Source organism: Schistocerca cancellata, chromosome 4 (genome assembly GCF_023864275.1).
Source record: "Schistocerca cancellata isolate TAMUIC-IGC-003103 chromosome 4, iqSchCanc2.1, whole genome shotgun sequence".
NCBI classification, from domain to species: domain Eukaryota; kingdom Metazoa; phylum Arthropoda; class Insecta; order Orthoptera; family Acrididae; genus Schistocerca; species Schistocerca cancellata.
The window spans coordinates 446,785,939-446,799,345 of NC_064629.1; the positions used below are offsets into that span (position 1 = coordinate 446,785,939).

The following is a 13,407-nucleotide window of genomic DNA, read 5'->3' on the forward strand; positions in this document are numbered from 1 at the left end:
TTTCCTGTGTCCTATCACCCTGTTCCTTCTTGCAGTCAATGTACTCCATACATTCCTTTTTTCACCGATTCTGCGGAGAACCTCCTCATTCCTTATCTTATCAGTACACGTATTTTCAGCATTCTTCGACAACACTGCATCAGATATGCTTCTTTTCTCTTTCTTCTGGCTTTCAAACAGTCCATGATCCACTTCCATGCAATACTGTGCTCTAGATGTACATTCTCATGAATTTGTTCCTCGAATTAAGGCCTATGTTTGATGTTATTTTTCGTCCTAATTTATAGAATTTCTTCACTTCGTATACTACGAGTACTTGGTTCCCAATTTTGATCTTAAGTGCACCGCTAATCTCAGTTCTACTGCTCCTCATTACTTTCGTCTTACTAGTTTACTTCCAGTCCATATTCTGTATACATTAGATAGTATATTCCGTTCAATAGATCCTGTAAGTTTTCCTCCTATTCACTGATGACAGTAACGACATCAGCAAATGTTATCATTTAGCATTTTGTTGGAGATTACTGGTTCACGTCTTTATGTTATTCCAGAAATTGGCACTATTGCACAAGTGCATAGATCTTGGCAATATGTCCGTCCTGTGTCGAATTTTGCACCCTCTTCCGAACTGTGCTCCAGCCAAGGCGCGCCACCCGAGCGTTATGATGTTATTACATCTAAATCCTCTTTGTTGCTCCAAATGAGAATCTCTGTCATCTCCTAAATATCGATCTTCCTGCCAGGGACGCCACGTACATTACGAACAATACTGGTCCTGTCAAACTTCCTCGGGGTACATCCGTAGTTCCTTCTGTATATGTGAGGACTCCCAACCCACAGCAATAATTTGTGTAGTTCAATGTCCGGGTGCAAGTTTGCAATTGGAAGCCACTTCGGCGACTTGGGTCTCCCTAAACTATTTTCGTTATGCAAATGGGGAAATGAGACCTACAGTTTAACGTGAAATCAAAACCACGTGTCGTTCCTGACGACTACTGACTCTGTTGAGAGGCGAAGGCTGATTAAAGGCAGACAGAAAATTTCCGTGATCTGAATAGAATTAGATCCCGTGACCTCTCGCTTTCCAGACATACGCTTTGCCGTTGCGCAGGGGCCATGCTAATCTTCTCTGTATCGTTTCAATCGTTCCAGCCAACTTTTGTATATGCAGAGCCGAAGTGAGTACACCGCTAGACCACCAGGCTCTACTCCATCCGTGTCAGTAATCTGCGGTCTGAAATTTCCAAGCCAACTGCATACCTGGCCATATAACTTTCATGTACAGAAAAGTCGTCTTCAGAGAGACCAACAATTTAGTAAGTATTCAAGATCAAAATTTTGTGTTTACGGGAAAAAACCTCAGGAACAGCCTGTGGCCATAACAGAGACGTGCACGCGGATGTCGGAAGACATCTTGCTTTGTGGTGACAATATGCGGCCGATAATTACTAGCAGAGCGCGGAGGATTGCTAAGTGAAAGGGCCCCGGCCAGTTCGGAGATTTTCTCCTCTCGGCGACTGGGTGTTGTGTTGTCCTCAAGTCCGTATCGTCGTAATTGTTATTCAACTAGTGAAATGACTGTATGGGCAACTCCCGAAAGCTAATAAATTTAAAAAATAATTACGAGGAAATGAGAAGAAAGGACAAAAAGTGTCGCCCAGGTGACATAGCGATAGTACCATTTAAGAGCGCGTTTAGTCTTAATTGAATTCGCTTGACACCTAAGAGAGCGTCCAAACTATGTAGACGTAGACCAGATGTAGCTTAAATTCAAAAAGTTTGTGTCGATAGCAACTGAGAAATTTATATCAAACATATTAATAATAGATGGAACTGATCGCCCAATGAAGCGGAAAATAGATCAGAACATTGTTGCAGAAGCAACGAGAAAAGCAAGTAAAGTTTAAAATAACCGATAATCTCCAAGGTTGGTGAAGCTCGAAACTTTCTTCAGACTTCAGTGCAAAATTCTTTTACTAGTTTCCACGACGAAACTCTATCTCGAAAAAAGGCAGTAAACCCAAAGAGATTCTGGTCATATGAAAAGTATACCAGCGGCAAGACATAATCAATATCTTCACTGCCCGATAGCAATGTCAGTGATACCGATGACAGTGCCACTAAGGCGGAGTTAATAGATGTGGTTTCCGACGTTCCTTAACCAAAGAAGACGAAGTAAATATTCCAAAATTCGACTCAAGAACAGCTGCAAACAATATACATCCTAGGTTAGCGAAGCAGCTTAAATCAAACAATAAAGGCAAGTCTTCCCTCTTGAAACGTTTTTCCTATGGCATCGATCCTTGCACTTTACACTCAGCCATGTAACCAAACAACTAATCTCATCAGATGTGGTATCAGTAATTTGCTTGACAGTTTTTCGCTATGAAGTAAAGATTAACGTTCCTAACTTGATAATAATGTTCGCAATACTATCTGAAATGACGACATGAGCTTACTGACGTAAAAGATGAAGCCGTCTCTTTCATTTAATGACAAACCCAAATCCCTACCACGGCTGAAACTAAGTAATAAAACAATATCAAACAATATCAACTGACAGCAAAAGTTAATGATACTCAAGTTGCGCAGTATTAAGAAATGTGTTGCAGTGTAAAAGCTGTATAGTACAAAAGCTATCAGCCACTAAATCCAAATCTATACCAGTGCAAAGGCTTTTTTACCTTACTGAATAACAACAGAAGCCGTTTTCTGATGGATATTTTCGTAGAAAGAGCGAATCTGGAACACACAAAGCAATTCAAACCAGATGACACCCTCAAAAGCTACGGCATGTAGGCACACAGCCATCTTGCATTATCGGGACTTCGTCGTGCATATCTCACGTCAATTGAGTGCACATACTATATTAAGACAAGAGCGCTGAGTGAACCCTACAACGGTGCCTTGTCCAGTATTTATGTGCGGAAATTAGTTGAACCTGTTGTCCATTGTATAATAAATCTTTTTGTATATTTTATCAACGAAAAAATTTATGGATGTCGAAATGAAATACTCTGACAACAAGCTGATATGACACCTATAAGAAGTTTGTTTACAAATAATGGAAGTAAGGCTGCTGGATAGCTGTTTCGAGTGATATAAGCTCATTATCTTACAAAAAGAAAAGATTCCATATTTGAGTGAGATGTTCTGTGAAAACAGGGACCAATGGTTACTATTTTGAATAGTTAATCGTAATTTTCACAAACAGCGTTAGGATATTTTTTCGACGTATCTAATTTAGAAGTGACATGTTACTGAGCAGGAACCAGAGGAGGTGGATGATGTAGAATTACTTCAAACAACAGCAGAAACAACAACTCGATTTTTAATCGGGAGCAGAACAAGTAGCAACACGTCCGTGTGATTCAGAACAAACACTAACAGATCAAAATGAAGGTAGTAGGATATTAAACTCATAGGACATGTTATCACAGATACAACAGGTCAATCTGACAACAAAATCAAATAGTGGGCAGTAAGCTCTCAGGAATAGACAAAAATAATTCCAAAGCAAACAAGAAGCATAACAAGGCAATTTTAACAACAAAAACCTAAATAGTTAATGAGCTAAGCACTTACATTTCTGAAGTCAAAAAGAGATCTATGTGACCAAATAACAATTATTAACGAACAGGTGGAAAAGCTAGATGAAAGAGTGACAGATATAGAGACAAAGGTAACTGAAACAAAATCCAGATTGGAGCAATCAGAACTGAAAATTACTGAAGTAAAAAATGACCACAGACAGGAAATTTCCAGTTTAGACACTAAAGCTAAGAGTGAATTTAAAAGTAACACTAACCAAAACCTAGTTTACATTAAAACTATAAATGATAAAATCGAAGTGTAAAAACTCAGGTATCTAAGATAGATGAAGACTGAAAAGAAACTGTATCTATATTACATACAAACGTTTTTAATGTTCAAAAACAAGTACAGTTCCTACAAGAAGGTACTTATTCAAAAATATTATATAATTCTGGATGTAGTATCTGGTCTAATACGCATGTAAAACATTTTCCTGGGGATGGAAAATTCCACCCTGTAAATTTAATACGACACTGCAAAGATAACTTTCTCCCAGGAAGGATTGTTGATTTAAGGATTAAATTTACGAAAAGATTTCTTGAGGGAAGAGCGTTATCTAGTCCCAATCAACTCAGTTATCAGACTTTGACATTTGATGAATTTGAGGAAGAGTCCTTGAAAAGATTTTGGTCTGAGGTAGAGCAGGCTAGGATTAAAAGTGAGTATTTAAATCCACCAAACTACAGCCAACAAAAAGGCGGGATGAAGGAGTTCTATAGACTCCAACTGAAAAGATTATTTGATCTAAGCCAACCCTTTGATGAGTTAACCGAAACTGATGCCTTAAAGAGGAGGTTACCCGAAAAGATACAGTGGGGCTTGGTTTAAGGGACTGACGATTCTGTTGACCAATTCTAAAATATGTAGACAAATTAGACAGGGCATTCGAGAGAACCTAAAGACCAGACTTTGACCGTGGAAGGCCAAATTCGAGAAGTAACAATTGCCACCACAATAACAAAAATAATAATCGAGGCAGAGGTGGTGGAAATAATTACAAAAATTCCACCAAGACGAGGAACAGATGCGAGATGACCAAAACAACAATGGAGACAGAAGTGATAACGTGATATTTGAGAATTGAGGTAGATAGTGGCAAAATTACAACCAACGAAAACCATCTTTTAGAGATAATGATGAGAAGAATGGCCAGTTAAATTAAGGACCCCTCCGTTGGCGGGTCACAATGTGAGAGGTAATGTTACTTTAGGAACCATTGATAGTGACACCAACATAGATCAGAATTGTGACAATGATAGGGTAGAAAAGAAACTCCAAATGAATCTAGCTACTATTGATGAAAGCTAGTGGTGCAATTTTTGGAAAGTACACTTAGGCAACCAAAACAGTAAAGAAACAGAATGTGAGGAGATTCGTTTTGCAAATGGGGATTTACACATGTTGTTCAGTCACGAAATTGGAGTGGATTGAAAGGTGAATACTGTGATGGATTACATATATTTGAGTAGAAGGATGAAGGTAAGATAGGCAATAAAGTAATGAATGTTTATCTGATACATAACGTGGTAAACGAAGATGTTGAAGAGAGGGAAGATGAAGAAGTAGATTATTACGTCAGTTTAAATGAAGAAGTGACGTTAGCGTCTGAAGGCAGCGAAGTCTCAGAGATTGTGAAGCAATCAGATGTTACGAGCGTTGCCAATGAGGATGTGGGTTATGTGAAGTTGGTCATGTTAAAAATACAAATTTCTACTCGTATGTCTGATAGCAATGGAGCTGAAGATCATTCACATACTGAACAAAACTCACAATGTGTAAACCCTGGTGATGAAATGAGGGAAAGTGAAAGGCTGCTTTACAGTATTTGGGCGACTCCTGGAGAAGGATCGTATAGTAAGTCCTTTTGTGAGGAACTAGCAACGACAGGAAAGCTAGTAGTCGCTCTGGTTAAAGACCATAGTGGAAAGGAGTGAGGTCACAATTCTGAAGTAAACATTTCACTAGAAGTGAGCGCACCAGACATTAATAGTAATGGTAATGGCACTGAGTAAAGGATATAAAGTGTGGTAAGTCAAAGAAACATATTGATGATACACCTTGTAAATTGGAAGGAAAAAATACTCTCTGGAAACCCACATGTAACCATCAATACTGATTGAAAGAAAACCAATTCACAGACAAGCTAGAGACAGGCAAGGAACCCAGTGTGTGTGTGTGTGTGTGTGTGTGTGAGTATGTGAGTCTGTGGGCGTAAATTTTTCAAGAAACCTTTTACAAATAGCAGAGGAAAACCTCAAGTTTAATCCTTTCTTGTGCAACAGTAAAGAATAAGCAGAGTGTTGAGAAAATTTTATAACGTACTATTCAACAAACATAATCATCTTACTATATTAATTGTTGTATGATCTCTGTTAATTTCAGGAAAACTACTTCAGTTTCATACCACACACCAATGTCCCATTTATACTGTACTTTGTCAGTACTTAATCTATACATGTATCCTTAAAACAATGTAAGGATCGTACACACAAACTTCATTTATATAAATGTATGTTGTGTGCTCAGTTTTCTTTGTACCTATTTAAGTCTTATGCATTTTTCATATGGTTAACACCAGAATTCAGGCATAATAATGGTTAATGCTATGCCTAGAGTAAGCTATCCAATAATTTTGAAACAAGTTTTAGTACTTACGAAAAATTTAGTTAAGAAAACCTCAGTTTGAACATTACTTGTCCGAAGTAGACATCATTTCATTTACAATTGTTTATTTTCATCTAGTGCACGCTGTCTTAAAGTTTCGATTTCAATCGTGCAATATAAAACCACTATTGACCCAAATTTTATGTTAACTATCTAATTTTGAATTTTGTCAATAATATGTTTACATATGATAACCTATTGCAAAACCCATAGGTAACTTTGAAGGGGTTGTACACACCCAGTTTCAAAATCTTATCTCTCAACTTAGAAATATGATGAGAAAACGTTTCATTATAGGTAAAATCCCAGTATATCAATTTTCAGTACTAAACAGATCCACAATTTTGTGTGTGGTTAGGACAATTTAATTTGTATCTGGAAAAAAGGCTCCACTGTTTTAGGAAAAAAGACGTAGACCTGGGGAAGTAAAACCGAGGGGGATCCACCATTTAAAGTCAACGAGGCAAGAATCAAGGGGGCAGAATAAGATACCTGACACCAGTGACGCTGAAGATATGTCTGAAAAAATATGGCGTAAGTTTCCAGTATATATCAAATTACATGTTAACAAAAGACAGTATCAGTCATTGCCTTGAACAGGACACACAACTTGTAATATCAGTTAATTAATTAACCACTAGTTTAAACACTACAATTTTAAAATATCATACTTTCAAAATACTGCTATATATTTTAAAATAAGTGCACTGCATCTCACAAGGTAACTATAGAAATCTTCGGAACTGGAAAAAAGGGCCGTCCTAGATTTTACAAAATCGGCCATGGCAGAGATATAATGAAAACATCTCTAGCTTAGTCCAGACCAAATTTATTACAGTTCCATCCGCAGTGGAATATGAATGTAATTCCGAAAGGGTATTGAAATTCTTTTCCTATGCTATCGATACGCAACAGGTAACCAAACAACTAATCTCATCAGAAGTGGTATCAGTAAGTTCGCTTGATATTTTTTCACTATGAAGTAACCATAAACATTCTTAACTTGAATAATGTAACTGTCTTAATGGCCACAATTCGTGGGAACCGACGAACAGATTTAAGTACAGCAGAAATGATACCTGGCTTTCCCCAAGAAAGTTTATTGGCCCCTCTGCTGTTCCTAATCTATATAAACATTTTGGGAGACAATCTGAGCAGACTTGTTAGATAACGATGATGCTATAATTTACCATCTAGTACGTCATAAGATCAAAAGCAATTCCAAAATGGTTTAGGTAAGATAGTTGTATGGATCGAAAAGAGGCAGCTGCCTCTATATAATCAAAAGTGTGACCTTATCCACATGAGTACTAAAGTAATCTGTGAAACTTCGGTTACACGATAAATCACACAACTATTAAGGCTGTCAATTCAGCTAAGTACCTAGGTATTATAATTACGAACAACTTAAATTGGAAAGATCACATAGAAAATGTTGTAGGGAAGACTGCGTTTTATTTGTGGGACAGTTAGACGATGCAACAGGTCTACCAAGGAGACTGCCTAGACTACGCTTGTCCGTCCTCTTCTGTTAACACTGCTGCGCGGTATGGGATCCGTAAAATATAAGATTTCCGGAGGACATTGAAAAACTTCAAAGAAGGGCAGCTCGTTTTGTATTATCGTGAAATAGGGGAGAAAGTGTCACGGATATAATATGCCAGTTCGGGAGGCAATCTTTAAAACAAAGGCTTCCACGTTGCGGCGAAATCTTTTCATGAAATTTCAATCTCCAGCTTCCTCCTCCGAATCCGAAAATATTTTATTGACGCCCACCTACATAGCGAGAAATGATCATCATAATGAAATAAGAGTAATTAGAGCTCGCACGGAAAGATTTAAATGCTCGTTTTTCCCTCGCGCTGTTCGAGAGTACAACGGTAGAGAAACAGAGTGAAAGTGGTTCACTTAAGTGTGAATTGGCACAGTAGACATGTAGATGTAGATAACTGCCTTATTTGGGCGAGGAAGAGAATCCAAATCTTTCATCCAAAGCCACTCACCGATGACCAGATTCCCTACAGGTAGCAAATGGCGAGGATGTTGACTGCTTGTTCCAGTAGTTATTTCAAATAGTCATGAAAATTTGCTATGGAAGTTAGATCATGTGATTTAACGACTCAACCGAGGAGAGATAAGGTGCCTGAGTGTATAAGCTATAGAAGAAAGGCCAGCAATGAGCACCGAGAATGTTGAAGTAACATTGTGGTTCATGTTCACTGTAGTCTGAATCAGTGGGCTATATTAACGGTACAAAGTACACCTCCAAAACAACAGAGAACCACCTCTGCCCTGAACAACACCCACCACACTTTGTGGGTTAAACGTCGCATTGGGATGACGGTACAACCTAAGCCATCCATCATTTGAAAAGAGACGAAATGACATCTAGGAGGACCACACTGCCCACAGACATCCACTGCTCTCCACTTTCTGTGTTTTCGGCCCACTGCAGAAGTGTAGCTTCACTACCGGTGTGAGAAATGACCGTTTGCTAGACAGTAGACCCCAAACTCCAATCCATACAGGTGCAATGCTCGCCCGAAAACTTGTTTGACGGACCTGCATTCACAGACAGCAGCCTTTTCTGTCGGGTTTAAAATCGACTGACATTGACCAAGTGTGACACTCATCTCCGGTTCCTATCGATTAGGATATTTTACGATCATTGTTCATAAGCTGTGTTAAATGGCTGCGAGTGGTACACCATTTCTGGTAGACACATTGGACGGTAGACGTTGATTCAACCACATATTGTGCACCTTCATTCGCATTATGCTCATGAGCACGTCCAAGGGCAGTAGCTGCTTTCTGCCGTAATGTCATTCTCCACATCGATCCGTCTTACTGCGCATATTCCATGCAACCGACTGGCACGTATACATCACTTCGTTGCTGTATCACGTTATCGATAAACGGTCCCATGACCGACTGGTACGAGTTATAAGCCTTCTACAGCTCTCCAAAGTGACCAGTGGCCCTTTTTAAGGGCGTGACTAATATGACGTGCAGTGAGCTTGCGTACCATATTCACTCGACGACATTCGAAAAGTAGTTCTGCCGACTAAGTGGAGTGTTTCTCAAGTTACGACCCACTTTCACTTGGTTCACTACAGAAAATTTCGTCCAGAATGAAACTGGCCAGAAAGGGTTTTCGGCGTATCGCGACAAGAAACCTAAGCAGCAAAGAGATCATTTTAAATCATCAGTGGATGCCATTTCTTGATCCTTCTGAATGAAGTAGTTCTCCGTTTTATTAGTTTGGGCAGAGAAATATTTGGGGATCTTGGTTACACTGTATTTTGCTTAATAGACATCAGTTTGGTACTAACCTGGAAGTTTTTCTTAAGTGTAAAATGACAGGATTCGCCTGGTCATCCATGATTTTAAGACGTCGTCCGTAAAGAGCGCTTTTGGTTTCTCCACTGAGTACAGCTGGCCATTGAAGGCAATTAACTGACAAGTAAGTCGGGGAACAGTGCGCTTCCGCTTCCGCTGTTACCTAAATTACTATTTTAGGAAGCGACAAAAAGCGAAGGTGGCTCTCATTTGGTGAGATGGCGAATGAACTGCACTATACAGTCCAATACGAACACTGCCAGAAACAAAATGAAGCATCCGTAAGATTTAGCCGGTTGTCAATGTAGCTTCATACACTTACGAATCATCGCCGGATATGTAAATGATTAGGGTTTGAAATTCTCTGTGACATGTAAAACGGTCAACAGGATGCATTAGTGTAGTTCCTGTTTAGTGTTGTTACCAGGCCTGGTAGGGTATACAAGGGGAGTAAATAGCTTCAAATGGGAGTGATCACTATGAAGGACACTGAAATGTCACTTACTCGTGTGAGACAACATTATCATGATCCGATAGAGTTTGAAAGTGGCCTCACTGTGGGTCTTCATTAGGCCGGCTGACTGAATTGTGCAGTATACAGAATTTTGGGGCATTATGATAAGACAGTTGCTCAATGTTGGGCTGCATATGAACGTGAGCATAGAGACAAGGCTCCGGTCGACCACGTCTGACCACCACAAGGAAAGGTCACCGTATTGTGCACGAAGCACATCGTAACCGCTGCACATCTGCGCCTGCTACCCGGAAACAAGTAGTGGACTCCCTGCAAAATACTACGCCTTCCCGCACCATTTGTCGAAGACTAACAGGAGCCAGACTAGGGAACTAACGTCCCAAGCGTGGACTTCCTTTAACACAACACATATCGCTGCGTTTGGAGTGGCGCCGTGACAGAGGAACACGTTCTACGTTACATTGTTTTCAGCTATGAATCACAGTTTTGCACTATACCAGATGACCATTGTCGGCGAGTATGGCGCGAGCTAGGGACAGGTCCTACGCTTCCAGTGTTCTGGAGAGGCACGCAGATGTTGCTCTTGGCGTCAAGGTTTGCGAAGCCATCGGGTAGATTTCAGGACACGGCTGGTTGCGATTGACGGAACTCTGACGGCATAACAGTACATCGCGGAATCCTGCGTCCTCATGTGCTACCCCTCACGCGACACTATCGTGGTGTCATTTTCCAGCAAGACAATGCTTGCCCACACTTGACACATGTATTTGTGAACTGTCTGCATGATGTTGAGGTAATCCTGTGGCCAGGAAGATCCCTAGGTCTGTCCCCCATAGAACACGTTTGGGGCCAGCTCGGATGTCAACTCCGTCCTAGTGCCGGCATCCGGGATATTATAGACCTATTACAATAATTACGGAAAGAGTTCTTCATGAGAGGTCACCGAGTCACAGGATGCATTCAGGCCAGAGAGAGAGTGCAACCTCATACTGATAAGTGAGCTCACACTGTCAAATTCATTGTAAATGTGACTCGAATTTGTAATCACTGAAATAACGTCACATACCTTCGGAAACGTTGAAGTTTCGTTTAGTTCACTCCTGCCCTCTTGCGTGCTTTCCTTTTTTTTCTTGGGCAATCTAGAAGATTTTACATAGAGAAGCATTTTATCTGTAATCGAAAAACATTATACCAAATTATGTACCAAAATGATCAGATTTGTGGTAATTTTTTATGATTTACTCCAATTTTAATGGCAGTTTTCTCAATGCGGTTTCTTAAAACCAACATTATTCCATTGTTACGGCCAAAAATGTGTGTTTTATTGGTATTTACTAATTTGTTTTATTGCTATCACTGGAATACTTTTTTCAGTATTCCAAGAGAAAAAAATATGTTACCGTTAGTCTGAACTTAACAGCGAACGACAATCGTTTCCACACCCTCCCAGCACTTTGATCCTATTGGACAATACAATTCGCTGTGTGCAACTAATCACAACGACATTTTCGCGTAGAATTCGCTATTATGGAATTGCACGTTCTGTTCCCGTGCGAACAAAAGATAGCAACTGATTTGAAACATACTTCACCTCTTCGGTATTTCTAATGTCTCTGAAGTACATAAATAAGAACGCACTGACGGAAAATAAATCGCAAAAGCGAAACGAGTTGTGTGACATCAACGAAAGTTAGAAGGCGCGTTTCTACATCTGAAAGATGATCTCTTTTCCAATTTCACGCCAATCACATAAGAGTGGCGCTAGTAGCACCACTATGAGGATGCAAATCAGATTCGCTTTAAATTCATGCTGTAACGCTCGTCAGCATTAGTTGCCTCTAAAATTGGACGTGGTGAGCTGATGTTAGACATGAATGCCTGTTAGGCGACAACGGTGCTCTTATCAGCACCATACTAAGTCTGAAAGAGATCCTGTAATTGGGCTACGAGAAGCTAGATGTTCCATCCGCAATATTGCAGAAAGACTTGGCAGGAATGTAGTCACTGTACATGATTGCTGGCAACAATGGGCACGAGAATGTACTGTCGCAAGAAGACCAGGCTGCGGTGTGCCTTGTGGCACTGCTGAGAGGGAAGACCATCGTGTTCGGCGTATGGCTCTGGCGCATCGTACAGCATATGGAGCAGCAATTTGAGCAGCAGTTGACACCACAGTGACATAACGATCTGTTATAAATCGATACTTCAATGAAAGCACCAAGCCAAACGCCCTGTAGCGTGCATTCCACTGACCCGAAACCAGCTCCATTTGCGACTTCAGTGATGTCAAGCGAGAGCTCATTGAAGGGCAGGGTGGAGGTCTATTGTGTTTTCTGATGAAATCCGGTTCTCCTTGGTACCAGTGATGGCCGTGTGTTGGTTAAGAGAGGCCAGCTGAGGGCCTGCAGCCAACCTGTCTGCGTGCTGGACACACTGGACCTACACCTCCAGTTATGGTCTCTGGTGCGATTTCGTATGACAGCAGATTATGCCACGCTCCTTGACTGCAAATTTATTCGTCACTCCGGTGATTCGACCTGTTGTGTTGCCATTCGCGAACAGCATTCCAGGAGGTGTTTTCCAACACATAACGCTCTCCGACATACCGCTGTTGTAACCCAACATGCTCTAGAATGTCGACATGTTGCCTTGGCCAACTCAGTGTCTAAATCTGTCTCCAATCAAGCATATGAGGGATATAATCGGACGAAACCTGCAGCGTTATGCACAAACAGCATTAACCATCCTTGTACTGACCGACCAAGTGCAACAGGCATGTAACCCAATCCCACAAACTCTCCGGCACCTGTAGAACGTAATGAGCGTAGTTTTCTTGCTTCCTTTCAACATTCTGGCGGATACACTGGTTATTATTGTACCATCATTTCGCATGTACAATGACTTATCTCACGCTTACATTAAACTGTGATCTTGCAATATTAATGACTTATATTATGTTACCTATACAAATGTATTCTCGGCATTTCATTGCTCTATATTAATTATTTTTTGGTATTGCGATTTTTTCCGTCAATGTATTTATGGCTAGAGTTCTATGAAAATGCATCAGAAGCTTCTGATGGGGATATATACGGGCTGGATAGTAAGAAAAGGTTACACTGTTATTATTCATATCAGACTTTATTGACAGACGTTCCCCGTACTACATGCCCTAAATATATTTGCCCCCACACCTCGATCACCTTCCCGCATATAAATGAAGTCTTCGTACACCGTCACCGCGCCCATCTCTGTCGATGTCTCGCAAGAACCGCCCTATGGCACTGACGATGTCTACTCTTACGTTTTAGCACATCCCACGAAGCTTTTCTTCA

At 40.4% G+C, this 13,407-nt stretch overlaps 1 pseudogene; it reads right to left on the reverse strand.

Annotated features, from left to right (window-relative positions):
* Window positions 1–1,054: 1,054 nt before the first annotated feature.
* LOC126186587 (U6 spliceosomal RNA) lies at window positions 1,055–1,170 on the reverse strand (annotated as a pseudogene).
* Between the last annotated feature and the right edge of the window lie 12,237 nt (window positions 1,171–13,407).